The following is a 21,091-nucleotide window of genomic DNA, read 5'->3' as shown; positions in this document are numbered from 1 at the left end:
GGTGGACAATTTCTAAAGGCCCTCCCTGAATTAATGTGTTTTCACAACTTCCTCTACAAAACTTTTCAGTCAATCTCTTCGGTATAGTTTTAAAAAACATAGAATGATAACTATCTTATACTGTAAAAAAGTATGATCTTAACTCACCTTAATACATCAAGTGTTGTGGCCTAACTATACTAAAGGAACCAGCGTGGGAGCCATCTGGTCTAGTCGCGTAATGGCTGCCAGGTATTTGAACACTAATTTTTCACTTGGCATGTCAACAGAGGTCTAAATTGAAGCTAGTTTCTGTTTAAATTTCATTGTGGATGTATTTTTGACATTTCGGTAGGAAAAATGGGAGAGCAGGTTGTATTTGGTGAAGTCAAGCTTAATTTTAGTATGAGTAGTACCAAGGGGGGTATTCGATCTACTCCTTACCATGGAAAAAAATGGCGGCCAAAACTGAAAATGTGAGTTTTTCTTACATTTTTTTCTTTTTCAAGGATATCTAGACAATAACACATGTTTATCAACCTGCTCCACTGTTTTCTCTATTTACCGGTACCTTTCACTTTGGAAACAGTACTGTAATTTGTCTGGAATGCTGGTCATGAGATTCGAATCGATGGAAAATCCTCCAGTAAACACGGGATAAGGAATAGTGCGACTTGCAAAAATGATCTTTTTTACCTAATATACCGCAGGTTGTAAGCTGTTTTTCCGATTTGAAGGAATATTTCCACATACTTATCTAATACTGTTGGTTTTGAGCAGATCACAGTTCGTATTTTCAAAAAAAAACACAATTTTTGTCTGATGGTAAGAAACAGTGTGCGAAAATTAGAGGATAAGGTGCAGTGCAATTTTTTTCAAACGGATTTTACAGTTTTCTATCATCGTTTCTGAGATAACCAATTGACATTTCTCTACCATGTAATAATTAAAGAAGTCTGAATCGTGACCCTTGATGTTAAACTACATTAATATCTCAGGTGAACCATAGTGTAAACCCTTCCCTCGTTAAAAGTCATGACAAACAATCGAGTGTTCATTATTGTGGTCGTTTAAAAATAGGCTCCAGAAGCAAATTAAACATACTATAATTTCAATGAATACGTGTTTATACTTGTTACCTAATGTCAAATGGATTTATCTGATCCATAATAAAAAAAATGTACTAGAGACAATTTAAAATAATACATACGTTACTGATGCCATGCGCAAGTTTTATACAAAAATTCACAACCTTCGATCGCTTTTATAGTTAATGACAGATTTTTCAGTAAATGCAAAAAATACATATTCCCTTATTACTAATAACTGCATCACAATGTGTATGTTTGTGTTATTACGATTTCTAAACAATAAAACAGATATGACGCCGATGAAGGGATACTTACGTTATTGATCTAATTCCTACTATGAATATATGAGCTTGACATATAAAAAATAGCGTTTTTATGTCTTTAAAGGTTATTTCTAGTTTTGTTTCAACTACATGTTATAACATTTGATACAAGATACACTTAGTAGTGATATATTTTTCACTTAAACCTTCCTTATGTAAAGATTCCACTTTCTATGATACAAACGTTACCTTTATTCTAAGACATTGAAAATCACAGCAATTCATGTTGAGCTAAGGGTAGTTTTTTTCACGCCAAAACAGTGCATGCTTTTTCAATAAACTTGTTATGAAGCAGAGGTCCTTCTTAATTTAAATGGCATAAGAAATGGCAAAATGATACGTGATCGATACAAGCGTTACCAGTCTTATTTAAAGTAACATAAACAAGAAAGTGTCACTCAGTTTTAATTGACAGTGTCATCAGTTTGTATCGTCTACGTCATAAGATGCAGATTTCACACATGTAAAGTCGCACATTTGTCCTTGAAGACGTGTTTTCTTTTTCTGAAAATGTTCAACGGGCTCCGCTGGTAATGTTCGGTTTATATAGGAAGCTAATTTGATATTCCTTAAAGTAAAACCTGTTTGTGATTATATGACAATTATTATTTTTGTTTCAATTAAATTTATGTTGTTATACATATTGAGTACGCCATAAACACAGTACAAACTATTGATACATATGTTACGTATGGTAACGTATGTATCCTTTTATACTTGATATCTTACTGACAGACCATTTTATACAACATGAGGCTTCTTTTATTTTTTGAAGTCAAGGTTCCAAGAAAAAACGCTCGGGCGTTTTAATTTGCTGAAAAGTTTTGTTTTTATCACTATTTTTGTTCAAAACGTCATGCAAATTCTATTTTTAAAATCTGATAATATATGCTTTAATATTAATTTCTTGTTAAAAAGGTTTTGTTTACAGAATTGGTCGTATGTCATAGCATTTTTGTCATAAAGATAGATGTTTGACATTTTTTTGAATACAAAATGAATGGAAACAGCATACCCGTGGTACCCATAGCACTGTGATCGGTAACGTATGTATAAATACATAGCTTATTTGGTGTATGTGTGCGTATATCAGTAATAATAACTCACTGCTGACTTGGGGTTACTGTTAAGGTAAAAAATCTTACCGTAGTAAAAGGTCATAAAATTTTGTTCCAACCGTGATATATCTTGAAATATATTTTACAAGACTGTAAATACACTTGAAAAAGTCTTTACAGTAAAGACAGACTTAATAGAACTGTTAATTCTGAATGAAATTTTATATGTAGAATTGTCGGTTTCTGTTGATGCTTGGTTCATGAATGTGGTTGTACTCAAATAAATTGGTCTTTTCTTCATTTTTTGGAAAAGACTTGTGGTTACATTTAATTTTTAATATTTGAATAAGCACTTTTTCTTCTTATATACAGCTTAATGTTGTGTGATTCATGGATTCAATGACAAAAGCACTTGTTATAAGGGCTGCCACCTTGCAAATATACAAGAGAACGAGATTATCAACGCCGCCTTTGAAATTACGAATAATTAATTTGACAATCGTAAGAAATAATTAATTTGAATAATTAAGTATTTGTGCTTTTGATTTACAATGGTCGGCTTCAATTTGATGGCAATCTTGAACATGAATTTTGGTGCCCGAAAATGAATTGATTCGTTATTCTTAATTTGGGATACATACGTTACCATCAGCATATTTCTGATCAGATGGTTACCAAGATTGTACAGTCATATTGTGCATAAGATTATGCTGATTATATGTCAATGGTTTTACTACAAAGGAATAACCACAATATTTGTTGTTTAAAAGTATTATTGTAAAGTTGCATATTTTATGTTTTGACAAGTTTAATACATGTTATAGTTGATTGACATAAATGTTTCCAAGAAAAGCTTGATAATTAAATGAACTTAAATTCGTGGTATAAGATGCATAATGTTGGTAAATAACAATCATATTTGCCACATATTAAGCCTTACTTGAATGTATTATTTCTCATACCCATGTAATTCAGTGTAATGATACGTTACTTTGGTAGTGCAGCTTAAGATAAAAGCAGGACACATAAAAACGTTAACTTATAATGTAATATTTAACCATAATTATGAAAAGTCGTATGCATAGTTAAAGCTTCAACCACGAATAATTTCTTGTCTGTATGTATCCATAAAATCGTGAATTAGTGCGCCTAAATGTCGCATAACGTATGTATCTTAACGCAAAATTACAAAGAAGAGCGGTATTTTTCAACAATGCATAACGCCTAAACAAATTAAGTGATGTTGCTGATTTTTAGTAGAACACATTGTATTTTAAGTAGGTTTAACTTTTAAAGACAAAAATATTTCAACATTTTTGTAAGGCAGCTGCTTGTTATTAACGACTTTGGGCGCTATACCAAATAGAAATTTATAGATACTTAAATGTTGGCGAGGGATACTATATCAAGTACTTGCTAAACTTTTGGCTTTCAGTACATCACGTGTCTGATAGACAGGCGTATACCTTTTAAATATTCCTACATTGAGCAAGAGATAGTTATAAATGATCACCAAAATATTATTGTAACAAAATTTTACTTGACTGTCTCTGAAAAGAGCGAAGAAAAAAGTCGCTTGAAAAAGTGAACTGCACCTTATCCTCTTATTTTCGTACACTGTTCCTTACCATCGGACAAAAAAAAACTGTGTAATTTAAAGTTACGACTTTAAATCGGCTTCAGACTAACCATGATGGAAATATATATTGAAATTTTACTTCTTATCAGAAAAATAGCTCATAACTATTTGAATAATTAGGGGAAAAGACCATTTTTGCTTATCGCACTATTCCTTATCCCGTATTTTCAGGAGGATTTTCTATCGATTCAAATCCCATGACCAGCATTCCAGACAAATTACAGCACTGTTTCCAAAGTTAAAGGTACCGATAGATAGAAAAAACAGTGGAGCAGGTTGATAGCCAAGTATCATGATCTAGAAATTTTTGAAAAAGATAAAAAGTAAGAAAAACTCACATTTTCAGTTTTGGTCGCCATTTTGTTTCGGTGGTAAGGAGTAGATCGAATACCCCACTTGAGTACTTCCAGGTCACAGCAGTGTGATTTTGATGTCAGTTTACAATAAGCAAATGTGACCAGAGAAATCTCTCTTAGAAGATACATGACCCCTACTTTTCTCTTCATTGTATATCAGTTTTATCATAACTCTTTAAAATGAGGTAAGGATTTGTTTTCTGAAATGGGTCCCTGTAAACATGAAGTCATTGGGCCAACGACGAAAAACCGTCGAAGGATAATCGTTGTTGGGCCACTGTTGGCCCAACAATGATAATAAGTATTGTAAATACAGCTGTTGGGCCAACGTTGAACCAACTTTAAATTTCAGTCACAGATATCTCTGCATTGGCCCGATATTGATTTTCAGGCAAAGACTTATACAGAGAAAACATCGTTGGCCCAACTTTGGCCCATTAGTAGTAATAATATAATTGTATATTTTACAGGTCACTGTTTTATCACAAGCCCCCACAGGTATACACGTTTTGTAGGTGTAACATGCAATATTTAATTAATAATTAAACACTTCTCTGCACCAATTCGTAGTTACATAAATTTGGGCTAATTAAACTTAAAACTTATCTGCAGCTGTAATGATATTTTGAACTATCTCAAATCTACTACCTTGGAAAAATTGTGAAAAAAGTATTGAAAAAAAACAACAACAACAAAAACAAAAACTGATTTCATACATTTTACGCAAGTTTATGTCCAGAGGTTTATGTGCATTTCTTTAGTTATTGTTATCAATTTGACGTAGATGGTTTAATCAAAATTATGATTTTTTACAGGGTCCTGTTCAAGAGAGTAATAATGGAGTGCCTAGTACTGTGGTGCACAGGAAAAAAAAATATAAAAAGCTGCAACTTCAGTGAGAAAAGAAAACAAACAAACAGAACTTGGATATATAATGAGTTAATATACAGACAGTAATTCACTTTAGTAGGATTTAATCCGTGACTGAAAAAAGAAAAATATTTAGATTTATAAAAGACTGGAATCAATAATTTACATGTTGTAGTGATGAAATATCCTGTTATATTTCTTCAGGAAAATTACAAACAAACTTTAAATAAATGTAAGGTTTCTTTTTGTTAAATGTTAACAAAATCACAACTATTTGAAAATAAAACATGTATTAAATAATGCTAGTTTTAGACTTTTTTCAATTTTGTAATCGTTGGGATAGCGTTGGCATCCATCTTTGGCCAACAAAGAAACAGAGTTGGCCCAACGTTGGACCAATCATAATAGACGAAAAAAATAATGTTGGCCCAATGGAGGGCCAACGATGAGTGTAGGATATCAGTTGTTGGCACAATGGAGGGCCAACGATGAGTGTAGGATACCAGTCATTGGGCCAACGGTGTACCAACCGTTGGGCCAACATTGCGCCAATTAGCAAAATGGCGTTGGGCCAACGTTGGAAATCTTCGTTGGGCCAACGAAGAGTTTGCCGTTGGCCCAACGTTGGGCCAACGCATGTCTGCTATATGGGGTCTAGCTATGTTTGGTAGCTCTTTGAAAAAGGTCAGTTTAATATAGAATATATAGGGAAAACTATTGACGCTATTGTGACCTATTGTGCATACTATACTACATTAGCGCTTTTGAACGTTTATTTTATAGATGAAAAGAGCGCTATAAAAAATTAGACTCTTCCACGCGTTAGATACTACATACTACTACTGTATTCGATAAGACAGATCAGTGAAACAGACTATATAAAAAATCTGGTAAATAATACGTCACCTTGGCGCAAAAAGTGAATAAGTCCTTCTTTAAGTCAATGCAGTTATCCACTTCTTGCGTTGAGGTGACGAATAATAATAATAATTAATTCAATAATATATTTAGACATTAAACACATTGTCTTGGCCTTATATATGTCGCTGTCAATTTGTAACTAGATACTTGTTATTCCTCGTTTATTTTTCATGCAAAGCATGTATAATTACCATCATACAGTTATTTTGTTTCCGCATTACGCTTACGGTATGGTAAAGGGAATGAGTAAATTTTGTTAGAAATACTCATAAATTTGAGTTATTTCCCCTTGGCCGACATACGCCATTTGTAAATTTTACATGTGCGAATATGAAATAGATTTCTGAATGTTTCAAATGTAGAATGCGCAATAAAATCGAGATTGTAGAATGTAAGTAAACTGGTATGCCTTAAAGTGTAAAGTACAGTATACAAGTAGAATTTGAACAGGGTGATGAGAGCTGGTGCAGTTTGTGTCTTGTGTTATATTGGGTAATAATATAAGCTAAATCTAGCTATATTATATATGGCTAGAATTGGCTCAAAAGCCAACAACTATAATGCAGAATGTGGGGTGTCTAAGGGGGTATTGTCTTGAGGGTGGTGAATGGAGGGATACTTTCATATATTTCAGAGACGGTGGAGAGCTCTCCGGTAGTCCAGATAATAGGACGTTTCAGGACAGCTTGATAACTTCTGACTGTCACTTATTCTGCATATTTCTGTTAGGAAATCCCCAATGAAAATCATTTGGGAACATTTTCTGGTACGTTAACAAAGAATTTGTAATTATTACATATCTGATAATTTACCTTGCTGACATTTTATGACTGTATATTTTGTGTTTTCTGCAATTTAGTATTATCGGCAGTCTGTTGTGTAGTGAAACCGGTGTCAGGGTAGATATCGCCTCACACATGTCACTTGATTTTTCTCCTAGCACATGTCACTTGATTTTTCTCCTAGCACATGTCACTTGATTTTTCGAAGATTTAAGTCTCTTATTTCAAATTATGAGTTAATAACTTATATTCAACCCATTTGAAGTTTCTACATGAATATTTTAAAATATATATATGTCTAATTTATGAGAGCAAGTAAGTCTGACCAGTATATTATGACTTTTTTGGATTTTTAGCTCACCTGAGCAATGCTCAGGTGAGTTTTTCTGATCACTCGATGTCCGGCATCTGGCGTCTGTTGTCTGTCATCTGTCTCAGGTTGTTTTTTTACGACTGGGGGAAGGGGCCCCAGCCTGTCATTGGGGGAAGAAAATAACGTGCAACGAGCAATTTTGGGGGATTTTTTTCACTCAGGGTGGGGGGGGGGGTTACAATTATGCATAACAAACACTTTAAACTATGTTTTTATTACATAATCCTGCAACCTTTAGCAACTATACACACTGTTCACTTATCATTGTAACAAGGTGGGTGGGGAGAGTTGAAATGCTCAATTTAGCGTATACAAGAAAGAATTCATTGAATATTTAAAGGTCACTAATGCAGGCTGGAAGAAGGATTTAATTGTGCATTTTTGACTTGTTGACTTTATCTTCTTCTTATAACTTTTCCAGTTATGAGACATGTTTGTTACTGTGTGTTGTTGTTGTTGTTTGTTGACGGTCACGGATGCCGCAAACTTACAAAGTATGTCGTAATATGAGACATATACTTACGTTTTTTGCCGATGAAAAAAGAAGTTTTTTTTAACAATCCCCGTTTACCTTCGAAAATGACTCTGATATTTTAGTTTTTCTACGCTTGGTACCAGGAACCGATGATGTTGTAAAACAGTATCGTAAAGCATCAATATGAACTAACGGAGTAATCTCCCTTGCTTTGTTTACGATTTCGGAGGGGGGAATTTCGGACGTAGGGGAATTTCGGACTGCGGTAGGGGAAATCCTTGGCTGTCGGGGAAATCCTCGGCTGAGGGACGAGGCCGATATTCGGCTGCTGCTATAGAATAAAAAAAAAAAACCTGTGTCTGTCTGTCGTCTGTCAACATTTAGCTTGTGTATGCGATAGAGGCTGTATTTTTCAACTGACCTTCATGAAATTTGGTCAGAATGAATACCTTGATGAAATCTAGGCCGAGTTCGAAAATGGGTCATCTGGGTCAAAAACTAGGTCACTAGGTCAAATCAAAGAAAAACCTTGTGTATGCGATAGAGGCTGTATTTTTGAATTGATCTTCATGAAATTTGGTCAGAAACATTGCCTTGATAAAGTCTACATTGAGTTTGATTATGGGTCATCTGGGGTCAAAAAGCACCGTAGATACCCATGTATAATGCGCACCCGTGTATAATGCGCACCCCCGATCTTAGTCCAAAATCCTGGGGGAAAAAAAAAATTTTGTTGGTCAATTTTGAGGTGGATGGAAAACGAAAGTAGAGTTTACATCGACACCGGTCAAAATACTTTTAAATTTATATGAAATTAATTTTGTTTGAAAGAAAAATAAACCTATTTTTCATCTGAGTTTGCCCCCTATTTCCAGAGTTATGGCCCTTGAAACAGTCAAAATTGCACATTTTCACCTTGTGACGTGCCTAACTCACAAAGTATTTCAAATAAATTGATTAAACCTTGCATGAGTCTTTATCATGATATAAACTTGTGCACCTCCTATTTTTTGACTGCCTCCGCCTCCTATTTCCAGAGTTATTGCCCCTGAAATAGTCAAAAATGCACATTTTCACCTTGTAACACACCTAGCTCAAAAAGTATATGATATAAATGGATGAAAACTTGCATGAGTCTTTATCATGATATAAACTTGTGCACCTCTTATTTTCAGCTCGACTATTCGAAGAATAAGTAGAGCTATCCTACTCACCATGGCGTCGGCGTCACACCTTGGTTAAGTTTTTCGTACCAGTCCACATTTTGACAAAGTCTTTTGAGATAAAGCTTTGAAACTTTCAACACTTGTTAACCATCATCATGGCCAGTTATAGGCAAGAGCACATGACTCCATCAAGGATTTTGGCTGAATTATGGCCCCTTTTGACTTAAAAATCATGGTTAAGTTTTTCGTACCAGTTCATATTTTGACAAAGTCTTTTAAGATAAAGCTTTGAAACTTTCAACACTTGTTTACCATCACCATGGCCAGTTATAGGCAAGAGTACATAACTCCATCAGGGATTTGGCTGAATTATGGCCCCTTTCGACTTAGAAATCTTGGTTAATATTTTGTACCAGTTCATATTTTGACAAAGTCTTTTCAGATAAAGCTTTGAAACTTTCAGCATCTGTTTACCATCACCATGTCCAGTTATAGGCAAGAGTACATAACTCCATCAAGGATTTTGGCTTAATTATGGCCCCTTTTGACTTAGAAATCTTTGTTAAGTTTTTCGTACCTGTTCATATTTTTTGTGAAGTGTTTGACATATGGCTTTGAAACTTTTATCACTTGTTTAGTATAATAGTCTCTATCTGTAGGAAAGATAAAATAACTCTGTCATCTATTTTGGCTGAATTATGGCCCTTTTTGGACTTTGAAATTGGTTCTGTTTTCATACAAGTCCATGTTTTTTCAAAACTATTTGACATATGGCTTTTAAACTTTGAACACTTGTTTATCATTATGATTTCCATCTGTAGGCAAGAGTACATAACTATTTTGACTGAATTATGGCCCTTTTTGGACTTTGAAATTGCCTCATATATTGCCGTTTAGTTCAAGACTTATCGAAATCAAAGTAATACAGGAACATGGTTTGTCTAATCTATTTATTTCTTTTGTCTGAATATCCGTGGAAATATTTTGACCCCATTCTTCAATCAATTCTTCGAATAGTCGAGCGCGCTGTCATCAGACAGCTCTTGTTTGGCTGGCTCTACCCCCTTTTTTTAAAGTTATGGCCCCTGAAAAAGTCAAAAATGCACATTTTCACCTAATAATGTGCCTAGCTCAAAAAGTATTTGATGTAAATTCATGAAACCTCGCTTGAGTCTTTATCGGGATGTGACCTTGCACACTTGGCATTCTTCTTGGGAATCATAGCGCTTATTACAGAGTTATGGCTCTTGAAATAGCCAAAATAGTGGATTTTTTGTTTTTGATGCTCATAGCTCAAAAAGAATATGGCCTAGAATAATGAATCGTTTTCATAAAATGTTTGTTGAGGCTATACCCCCTTAAGACTGCAAACATTTGAATTATTGCCCCTTATTTGTGACAAATGTACCAGTGGGGACACACCCTGTGTCCTTCAGACACATTCTAGTTTTCTATTTGATATTGCCATATTTGTACAATTGTCTATTGGTAGGGAGGTCAGCGAGTGACGTCACTTGTTTATCACTATCTGACTCAATGTAAATACTTGGACATTTTAATTGCCAGTAATTTTGCTAACTGTGCTTTATTTAAATAAAATTTGTTTGTATTGATAAAAAAGGACATATTAAGATTTTATACTACTGAAAGATGGAAGTGTCGATATTTTACATTCAAAAATGCGTGACCTTTTGATTATTTTGTTTTCTTGAGCGCCGCCATGTTGAAATCACATGAAAGTGCCCTTCTTTAAATAGCTGTATGTACTGCAGTTAATTTTAAATGAATATTTTATTTTGATTCCATAGCCGATGTTTTTATTTCGATGTAAATGAGATGTGAATCCAAAATTTATAGTCCTGTTTGGCGCCATATAACCTATACTGTGTTGGTGCGCCGTAAAACTCAAATAAATAAATAAATGAATTAAATGAATATTCATGAGAAACATGTGCTTTTTGAGAAAAAAGAGGGTGCTTTCACATGATACCAGACATTGCGGGAACTACAAACTCTGTAGTGGGGAAAACCTAGCTCGAAGTTGACCTACATTCGGTGAGGAAAAAAATAAAAAAATAGCTAATAGAAAAGTTTGGAAAAGGGAACATATGTCCTATGAGGTCTAATCTTCATGAAAATGCATTTAAACACAAATTTAAATGTAGCACAACTTGGCGCAATGCATAAGAAAAATGTGGGTGGGCGAGCGACAAATACTAGAAGTTGAACTGCTGCCATTTTTCAGGATGTAAACAGACTGTCAAAACTGGAGTTTTCATTTTATGGAGTCAGGGAAGGTATTTATGCCAAAGAAATGTTATATTTTCAGTGTTTTATTTACAACTTCGCTTCAGTGAGTAATTAACCACAAATTCTTAGAAATTCAGCAAGTCAGATGGATAAAAGGCGTGTGACATTATTCATTAACATTTGGCTCTAAGTTTAATAAACAACACAATAAATTAACCATAACTGATGGCATATGACAAGCAATGACAAAATTTCTGATACATAGACTGATGTTCTACATTAGGGGTGTACAGTACAGGTATATAAAAAGGCAGTGGCTAGGTAGCCGGCTTTATATATACATATCGTTTATGAACATGTAAGTCAAGGTAGCCAGCTTTAATAAACTGTATTATAAAGGATCATTTTATTAGTTAAATAAATTACGTTTCTTGTGATTTATTATTTACTATTTACCTGTTTATTATGGGTCCAGGATTTTTATCAATGGGGCCCACCAAACTGCAAACAGTATAATTATAGTTTCTCCAAAATTTCTCGTTGTTTTCATTTTTTTTCATTTCCCACTGGTTTTCAACATTTTGATGTTCAGCAAATTTCTTGAGGCTTGAATTTGTTTGACAAACCTGCAAACCTACTAGAGGGGATAAAGGGCCTACGGTCCTGGGTCACTTCGGTTCATAGGGACGTAGGAACGGGGGCCCCCAATCCTGGCCAAATTTGACAAATTTTCTTCATTTAACACTGAAATTTTACCGTCAGTCCACACTTTCCTTTCAACAACATCTCCTCCTAAACCACCTGGCCAATTTTGATGAAACTTCACAGGGATGTTCTTTGGATGGTCTTCTTTAAAAAGTTGTTCAAAGAATTGAATTCCATACAGAACTCTGGTTGCCATGGCAACCGAAAGGAAAAACTTTAAAAATCTTGTCTAAAACCATAGATCCTATGGCTTTGATATTTGGTATGTAGCATCATCTAGTGTCCTCTACCAAGGTTGTTCAAATTATCCCCCTAGGGTCAAATATGGCCCCGCCCTGGGGTCAAATGGTTTACACAGACTTATATAGGGAAATCTTTGAAAATCTTCTTGTCCAAAACCACAGGTCCTTAGGGGCTTTGATATTTGGTATGTAGCATCAACTAGTGGTCCTCTATCAAAATTGTTCAAATTATTCTCCTAGGGTCAATTTTGGCCCCGCCCCAGGGGTCACATTGTTTAGATAGACTTAAATAGGGGAAAGCTTTGAAAATCTTCTTGTCCAAATCCACAGGGCCTAGGGCTTTGGTATTTGGTATGTAGCATCATCTTATGGTGCTCTATGCAGTTACGATGCCTATAATCATTCTGTTGAGTAAATTTAGTATGACTTATTATGGCCCCCTTCGAAGAAGGAGGGGTATATTGTTTTGCAGATGTTGGTTGGTTGGTCGACCAATCCGTTTCCGGACGATAACTCAAGAACGCTTGGGCCTAGGATCATGAAAGTTGATAGGGAGAACGGTCATAACCAGCAGATGACCCATATTGATTTTGAAATCAGTAGGTCAAAGGTCAAGGTCACAGTGACCCGGAACACTTAAACGGTTTCGGGGTGATAACTCAAGAACGCTTCCGTCTAGGAGCATGAAAGTTGATAGGGAGGTTGGTCATGACCAGCAGGTAACCCCTATCGATTTGAGGTCAGTAGGTCAAAGGTCAAGGTCAAATTGACCTGGAACAGTTAAACGGTTTCTGGATGATATCTCAAGAACCCTTTGGCCTAGGATCATGAAAGTTGATAGGGAGGTTAATCATGACCAGCAGATGACACCTATTGATTTTGAGGTCAATAGGTCCAAGGTCAAGGTCACATTGACCAATAACAGTAGAACTTTTGTGCACAGTGACCAAATGATTTCTTTTCCTTGTGCAATTACTGAATGCATCAAGGTGGGCATTTCGTGTTCTACGAGCTCTTGTTTAGGTTGGAGACACTCAGTGCCTGGACCGGGATTCAAACCCCATACTTCTGGATTGACAGTCAAACGTGTTACCACTAGACCACTGGGCCACCTATAAACAATAGATTTCTCCACCCATGGTTCCTCTTCCAAAGTCATATTGTCATTTAGCTCTGCTGCAATCCACTATTCTACGATAGAGACTTTCTCAGGTGATATGACAGACAAAACTCTTCTGAAAATGTACTGATAGTAAAAATATATAAGGGCCGCTGTGCGAAAACCAACGTTAGGTCTTTGAGACAAGCAAGGATCAAGATTAGTGCACATCCTTACTGTTCGTTTATTGTTGTATCAATACTTTCCATTTTTCAGTTTCAGCACTTGAATGCAAAACTGGTCACAAAACCTTAACCAAGGCTCCAGATAAGATGCGTATTAGCGTTAATTACGCTTTGAAATAATACATATACGATATGTCTTATAATTTTTAGCTCGACTATTCGAAGAATAGTCTAGCTATTCTACTCACCCTGGCGTCGGCGTCGGCATCACACCTTGGTTAAGTTTTTGCATGCAAGTACATACAGCTGTCATTTAAAGGCATATAGCTTTGAAACTTATTTATTCTTTTTCTAGGTCAATTACCAACCTCACTGGGTCAAGTTCCATAACTCTGACATGTATTTTGAGCAAATTATGCCCCCTTTTGGACTTAGAAAATTCTGGTTAAAGTTTTACATGCAAATTACTATCTCCAAAACTAATGCAGATATTGAATTGAAACTTCACATGTGTCTTCGGGGTTATAAAACTAGTTGATAGCACCAAGTCCCATAACTCTGACATGTATTTTGGGCAAATTTTGCCCCCTTTTGGACTTAGAAAATCCTGGTTAAAGTTTTTCGTGCAAGTACATACAGCTGTTAGCAAAAGGCATATAGCTTTGAAACTTATTTATTCTTTTTCTAGGTCAATTACCAACCTCACTGGGTCAAGTTCCATAACTCTTAACATGTATTTTGAGCAAATTATGCCCCCTTTTGGACTTAGAAAATTCTGGTTAAAGTTTTACATGCAAGTTACTATCCCCAAAACTAATGCAGATATTGAATTGAAACTTAAGATGTTTCTTCGGGGTTATAAAACTAGTTGATAGCAACAAGTCCCATAACTCTGATATGTATTTTGGTCAAATTATGTCCCCTTTCGAACTTAAAACTCTTTTGATATTTAACATTTTGGGTAATAATTTCCTGCTTCTGTGACAATATTTCGAATAGTCGAGCTTGGCTGTCTTACGGACAGCTCTTGTTGTCAAGCCCGCTTGCGGAAGCGAAGACATAGTTGTCCAAATGGCTGTTCGGTGTATGTGCATGCGTCCGTCCCTCTGTCAGTGCGTGTGTCCATCTGCCCGGATTTGTTTGTCCAGACCATAACTTTGACATGCATGGAGCAATCTTGTTTATATTTAGCATGAATGTTAACCTCAGTGAGACAGAGTGTCATGCGCAAACCCCAGGTTCCTATCTCAAAGGTCAAGGTCACCGTTAGGGGTCAAAGATCGTTTTAGAGCTTGCCCAGGCCATAACTTTGATAAGTATGTAGCAATCGTTTTTAGCTCGAATATTCATAGAATAGTAGAGCTATTGGATTCGCCCATGCGTTGGCGTCCGTGTCCGCGTACCGCTTTGGTTAAGTTTTTATATGTAAGCTGCGGTATCTCAGCAACCACTTGTGGGAATTGATTGAAACTTCACACACTTATTCATTGTGATAAACTGACTTACATTGCACAGGTTCCATAACTCTATTTTGCTTTTTTACAAAATTATGCCCCGTTTTCAACTTGGAATTTTTTGGTTAAGGTTTTGTATGTAAGCTGGTATCTCAGTACTCACTAATTGGAATGGATTGAAACTTCAAACACTTGTTCACTGTCATGATCTGACATGCACAAAGCAGGTCCCATAACTTTATTTTGCTTTTTTACAAAATTATGCCCCTTTTTCAACATAGAATTTTTTGGTTAAGTTTATGTATGTAAGCTGGTATCTCAGTATCCACTAGTGGGAAAGGATTGGAACTTCACACACCTGTTCACTTTCATGATATGACATGCAGTGCAAAGGGTCAATAACTCAACTTCGCATTTTACAAAATTATGCCCCTTTTTCAACTTAGGAGTTTTGGGTTAAATTCTTATATGTATTAAGCTGGTATCTCAGTACCCACTAGTGGGAATGGATTGAAACTTCACACACTTGTCCACTGTCATGAGCTGATAAGCACTATGCAGGTTCCATAACCCTATTTTGCTTTTTAGCTCACCTGAGCACAAGTGCTCAGGGTGAGGTATTGTGATCACTCCGTCGTCTGTCCGTCCGTCCACACTTTCCTTTAAACAACATCTCCTCCTAAACCAACAGGCCAATTTTGATGAAACTTCACAGGGTTGTTCCTTGGATGGTCTTCTTTAAAAATTGTTCAAAGAATTGAATTCCATACAGAATTCTGGTTGCCATGGCAACCAAAAGTAAAAACTTTAAAAATCTTCTTCTCAAAAACCAGAAGCCCTAGAGCTTAGATATTTGGTGTGAAGCATTACTAGTGGACCTCTACCAAGTTTGTTCAAATCATGACCCCAGGGTCAAAATTGACCATGCCCCGGGGGTCACTTGATTTTACATAGGAAAATCTTAAAAAATCTTCTTCTCAAAAACCAGAAGCCCTAGAGCTTAGATATTTGACTTGTAGCATTGCCTAGTGGACCTCTACTTAAATTGTTCAAATCATGACCCCGGGGTCAAAATTGACCTCGCCCCAGGGGTCACTTGATTTTACATAGGAAAATCTTCAAAAAATTTCTAAAAATAAACCAGAAGGCTTAGAGCTTAGATATTTGACATGTAGCATTGCCTAGTGGACCTCTACAAAATTTGTTCAAATCATGACCCCCAGGTCAAAATTGACCCCTCCCCAGGGGTCACTTGATTTTACATAGGAAAATCTTCAAAAATTGTCTAAAAATAAACCAGAAGGCCTAGGTCTTAGATATTTGACATGTAGCATTGCCTAGTAGACTTCTACAAAATATATTCAAATCATGACACCCGGGGTCAAATTGACACCGCCCCATGGGATTACTTGATTGTACATAGAAAAATCTTCAAAATAAACCAGAAGGCCTAGACCTTAGATATTTCATATGTAGCATTGCCTAGTGGACCTCTACAAAATTTGTTTAAATCATGACCCCCGGGGTTCAAATTGACCCCACCCCAGGGGTCACTTGATTTTACATAGGAAAATCTTCAAAAAATTTCTAAAAATAAACCAGAAGGCTTAGATCTTAGATATTTGACATGTAGCATTGCCTAGTAGACTTCTACAAAATTTGTTCAAATCATTACCTCTTTGGTCAAATTGACCCCACCCCATGGGGTTATTTGTTTAGCTTTAGCAAAGAATTTTTTTCAAGAAAGCAATTAAACTCAGGTGAGCGATATAGGGCCATCATGGCCCTCTTGTTTACTAAATTATGCCCCTTTTTCGACTTTCGTATTCATTCAATCGAAAAGGCTGTTGAACAGTCGAGCGTTGCTGTCCTCCGACAGCTCTTGTTTTCTTTGGCCTAAATGTTCACCTCTGAGACTGAGTGTTGTGCACAAACATTGGGTCCCTATCTGAAAGGTCAAGGTCACATTTTGGGGTCAAAGGTAATTTTAGAGCTTGTCCGGGCTGTAACTTTGCCATGCTTAAAGCAATCTTTTTAGCTCATCTAATTTTTAGCTCCCCTGAGCACAGAGTGCTCATGGTGAGCTATTGTGATCACGCCGTGTCCGTCGTGCGTGCGTCCGTCAAGTCGTCCGTCCGTCATCAACATTGTGTTTAAATGACATCTCCTCCAAAACTAATGAATGGATTTTGATGAAACTTGGCCATGATGTTCCTTGGGTGGTCCTCTACCAAAGTTGTTCAAATGGTTCAGCTTTGTTGCACATAAGGGCTGCCAGAGCTAAAAATAGAAAAAGCTTCAAACAACATCTCCTTCTAAACCGATGGTCCGATTTTGAAATAATTTCACACAAATGGTCCTTATGTCACCCTATACCAAGACTGTTCAAATTATAGTGATTCGTCAAAAAACATGGCCGCTAGAGGGTGTGGTCACTTTTCCCTATATGTATATAGTGGAAACTTTGAAAATCTTCTTGTATGAAACTGCTTGCCTGATTTTAGAATAATTTTACACAAATGGTCCTTGTGTGACCCTCTACAAAGATTGTTCAAATTATTTTGATATGTCAAAAAACATGGCCGCCAGAGGGCGTGGTCACTTTTCCCTATATGTATATAGTGGAAACTTTAAAAATCTTCTTGTGTGAAACTGCTTGCCCGATTAAGAATAATTTTACACAAATAGTCCTTGTGTGACCCTCTACCAAGATTGTTGAAATTATTTTGGTTTGTCAAAAAACATGGCTGCCAGAGGGCGTGGTCACTTTTCCCTATATATATGTAGTGGAAACTTTAAAAATCTTCTTGTGTGAAACTGCTGGCCCGATTTTAAATTTTTTTTACACAAATGGCCCTTGTGTGACCCTCTACCAAGATTGTTCAAATTATTTTGATATGTCAAAAAACATGGCCGCCAGAGGGCGTGGTCACTTTTCCCTATATGTATATAGTAGAAACATTAAAAATCTTCTTGAAACTGCAAGCCTGATTTTAAAATAATTTTACACAAATGGTTCTTGTGTGACCCTCTACCAAGATTGTTCAAATTATTCCGATTCGTAAAAAAACATGGCTGCAAGGGCTCACTTTTCTTCTCTGAATCAATAATAGCTAGAGCCTTGATATTTGGCATGTGATATCAGATTTGTAATGTCTACCATAATTGTTCAAATTATTGCCCTAGGTTCAAAAGTGTGTGTGACATGTATATAATAGGCTAACATAGAAGAAACCTAACTCAGAACAGCAGGAAACATAACTCCATCCTGATTTTTGCAAGAATTATGTTCCCTTTTGGACTAAGAAAATACATGTATCTTATTTCTTGGTTAAGTTTTGTGTTTAGGTCAACTATTCTCCTCAACGGTCAAAGCTGTTGCTTTAAAACTTGGAGTAGTTATTCACCATTAAAAGCTGACTCTGCACAGCAAGTACAGTAACTCTACATTGCTTTTTGCAAGATTTATGGCCCGTTTGGACTTCATGTGTAGGACAGTTATTTCTATTATACAAATGTTATACAGAGACAAAAAAATCAGATGAGCATCTGCACTCGCAAGGCAGTGCTCTTGTTTTTATTTGGCATAAATGTTTGCCTCAATGAGACAGAGTGTTGCGTGCAACTCCCAGACCCCTACCTGAAAGGTCAAGGTCATACTTAGAGGTCAGAAGTTAAAATTTGGTGCTGTTAGTCCTTTTGACAACTGGCGGGCTCGACATGTTGCCCATGGGCATCTAGTTTAGCGTATAAAAACATATATGAAGTTGCAGAAACGCAAGCAATGACTTTTTACTAGCCTAGACAAAATCTGAATCGTCTGGATGCTTTACGTAACCGAGCATGGTCGGTATTAATTCTCCCACATTGAATGTACACACGCATTGAATGGTACTCTATAAACCTAGCTTAAACTGTACGGTAGTGTATTTTAAAACATCTAAAATATCAACATCCGGTGTGGAGTAAACAACAAAATGTCTCTTTCTAAGAATGTAGAAAAGTGGACAAACGTTCAAGAGTTATGATGAGTAAATACTCATAGGCCAAAAATATTATCTGGAGCCCTGCCTCACTTTGGTTTTCCCACAACAGAGCTCATATCATAGTGCAAAAGCTAGTTTGTCAAGTCTGATATTCTCATTTTTCAATCTCCAGGATGGATACTGTTCAGACTTTCTCAGATGATCATTCACTGATGTCTTGACATTTTGATGCAACAGTACTAACAAGAGTTACAGCCCTTAATGTACAAAGAATGGAACATTCACTCAGCCTTGAACTCCAGATTTTTGCCTGCAGGTTATAGTAAAGGATTAAAGACTAGCTTTAGTCTTCTCTGTACGTATTAAATTTTCTAAATTATTGTGTTACAGCTTTTCTGGCAGTATCTTTTTAGCTCACCTGTCACATAGTGACATGGTGAGCTTTTGTGATTGCCTGTCGTCCGTCCGTCCACAATTTCTTGTGAACATGATAGAGACCACATTTTGCAATCGATTTTAATCAAACTTGCACACAACTTATATTGGCATAATATCTCGGTTTCTTTCGAAAACTGGCCAGATCCCACCTTGGGTTCTAGAGTTATGGCCCCTTAAATGGCCAAAATTTGCTATTTTGGCTTTTGCAGCCATATGGAGATTGATTTGATACAAACTTGCAAAATATCTTTAACAACAATAGATCTTGCATTTCATGATGAATCTGTCAGATCTACTCATAGGTTCTGGAGTTACAGCCCCTGGTTGACCCCTGAAAGAGCCAAAATTTGTTAATTTTTTCCTTGTGAACACGATAGAAGTGACATTTTACATTCGATTTTGACCACACTTGCACACAACTTAAGTCACAATAAGATCTTAGTTCCTTTTGAAAACCAGGTAGATTCCATCATGGGTTCTAGACTTACTGCCCATGAAAGGGGCAAAAATTTCTATTTTGGCCCTTTAAGCCATTATCAGGGGCACAACCAGTTTCCAACCACTTAACAAGGTTTCTGTACAGTTTTGCTAAAATGCAAGTCCAGCTCTTTGGTTTATTGCCCCACCAAGGGAAGCATAAAACACTCACAAATCAAGTCTGGTAACAAACATCATAACCAGCATGGCAGATCAATATACTGTATGCACGCTTGCCTGAATTGCAGCTAGATTACAGGGGGTAGGGTAAAGTAAATAGCAGGCAATAGTTAGCGCATTGTCTAAGGAACTATATTATGGGCATACTAGGTCAAGAGAACCTAGGTGTCATATCTGCTACATTGATAGCTGTCACACATGACAATATTTTACATTATTGCTAAGCTTTTGACACTCTGAATATTTTAAAACTGCTTAAAAAATGAAGAAAACTGTTGCAAGGACAGGCATCAGGATTGCATTGTCAAAATAATTTAATAATAGTATGCTTCACAATTATGGCAGGAAACATGTGTTAAGGAATATACATTTATTAGAGGTTTCATTTATGCTTTGATTTGATAAAACTTGCACAGAATGTTTATCTTGATAATCTCTAAGGGAAAGCTTGTTAACAACCTAGAGGCCACATTTCTGACCCTGTCTTCGAAAAACTTTGTCAGAATGTTTATCCTGATGATTCCTATGCCAAGTTTGAAACTGGGTCATATGGGGCCAAAAACTAGGTCACCTGTTCAGATGAAAGGCAAAGCTTGTTAACACTTTTGAGGCCACATTTATGACCCTATCTTCAATGAAACTTGGTCACAATGTTTATCTTGATGATTCCTAGGCCAGGTTTGAAACTGGGTCATATGGGGCCAAAAACTAGGTCACCTGTTCAGATGAAAGGCAAAGCTTGTTAACACTTTTGAGGCCACATTTATGACCCTATCTTCAATGAAACTTGGTCAGAATGTTTATCTTGATAATTCCTAGGCCAGGTTTGAAACTGGGTCATATGGGGCCAAAAACTAGGTCACCTGTTCAATGAAGGAAAGCTTGTTAACACTTTGAGGCCAAATATATGACCCTATCTTCAATGAAACTTGGTCAGAATGTTTATCTTGTGATTCCTAGGCCAAGTTTGAGAATACTAGGGTCATGTTGGCATCAAAAACTTTAGGTAGCACATGTTCAATATGAAAGACAAAGAACTAGT

General features: G+C 36.2%; 1 protein-coding gene across 1 annotated transcript in view; it reads left to right on the top strand.

The window, feature by feature from the left end:
* The first annotated feature begins 6,538 nt into the window (after nt 1-6,538).
* The window catches only part of LOC123524657 (uncharacterized), a 28,973-nt gene continuing 14,420 nt past the window's right edge, over nt 6,539-21,091 (top strand). Inside the window, exons 1-2 of the mRNA XM_045303001.2 lie at nt 6,539-6,628; nt 19,127-19,309. The gene's annotated coding sequence lies outside the window, so the exon portion shown is untranslated. The remainder of the gene's footprint in view (nt 6,629-19,126; nt 19,310-21,091) is intronic.

This window comes from Mercenaria mercenaria, chromosome 3, assembly GCF_021730395.1.
Source record: "Mercenaria mercenaria strain notata chromosome 3, MADL_Memer_1, whole genome shotgun sequence".
NCBI lineage: Eukaryota > Metazoa > Mollusca > Bivalvia > Venerida > Veneridae > Mercenaria > Mercenaria mercenaria.
The sequence above is the reverse complement of the archived record's forward strand: the minus strand, read 5'-3'. Positions and strand labels throughout refer to the sequence as shown.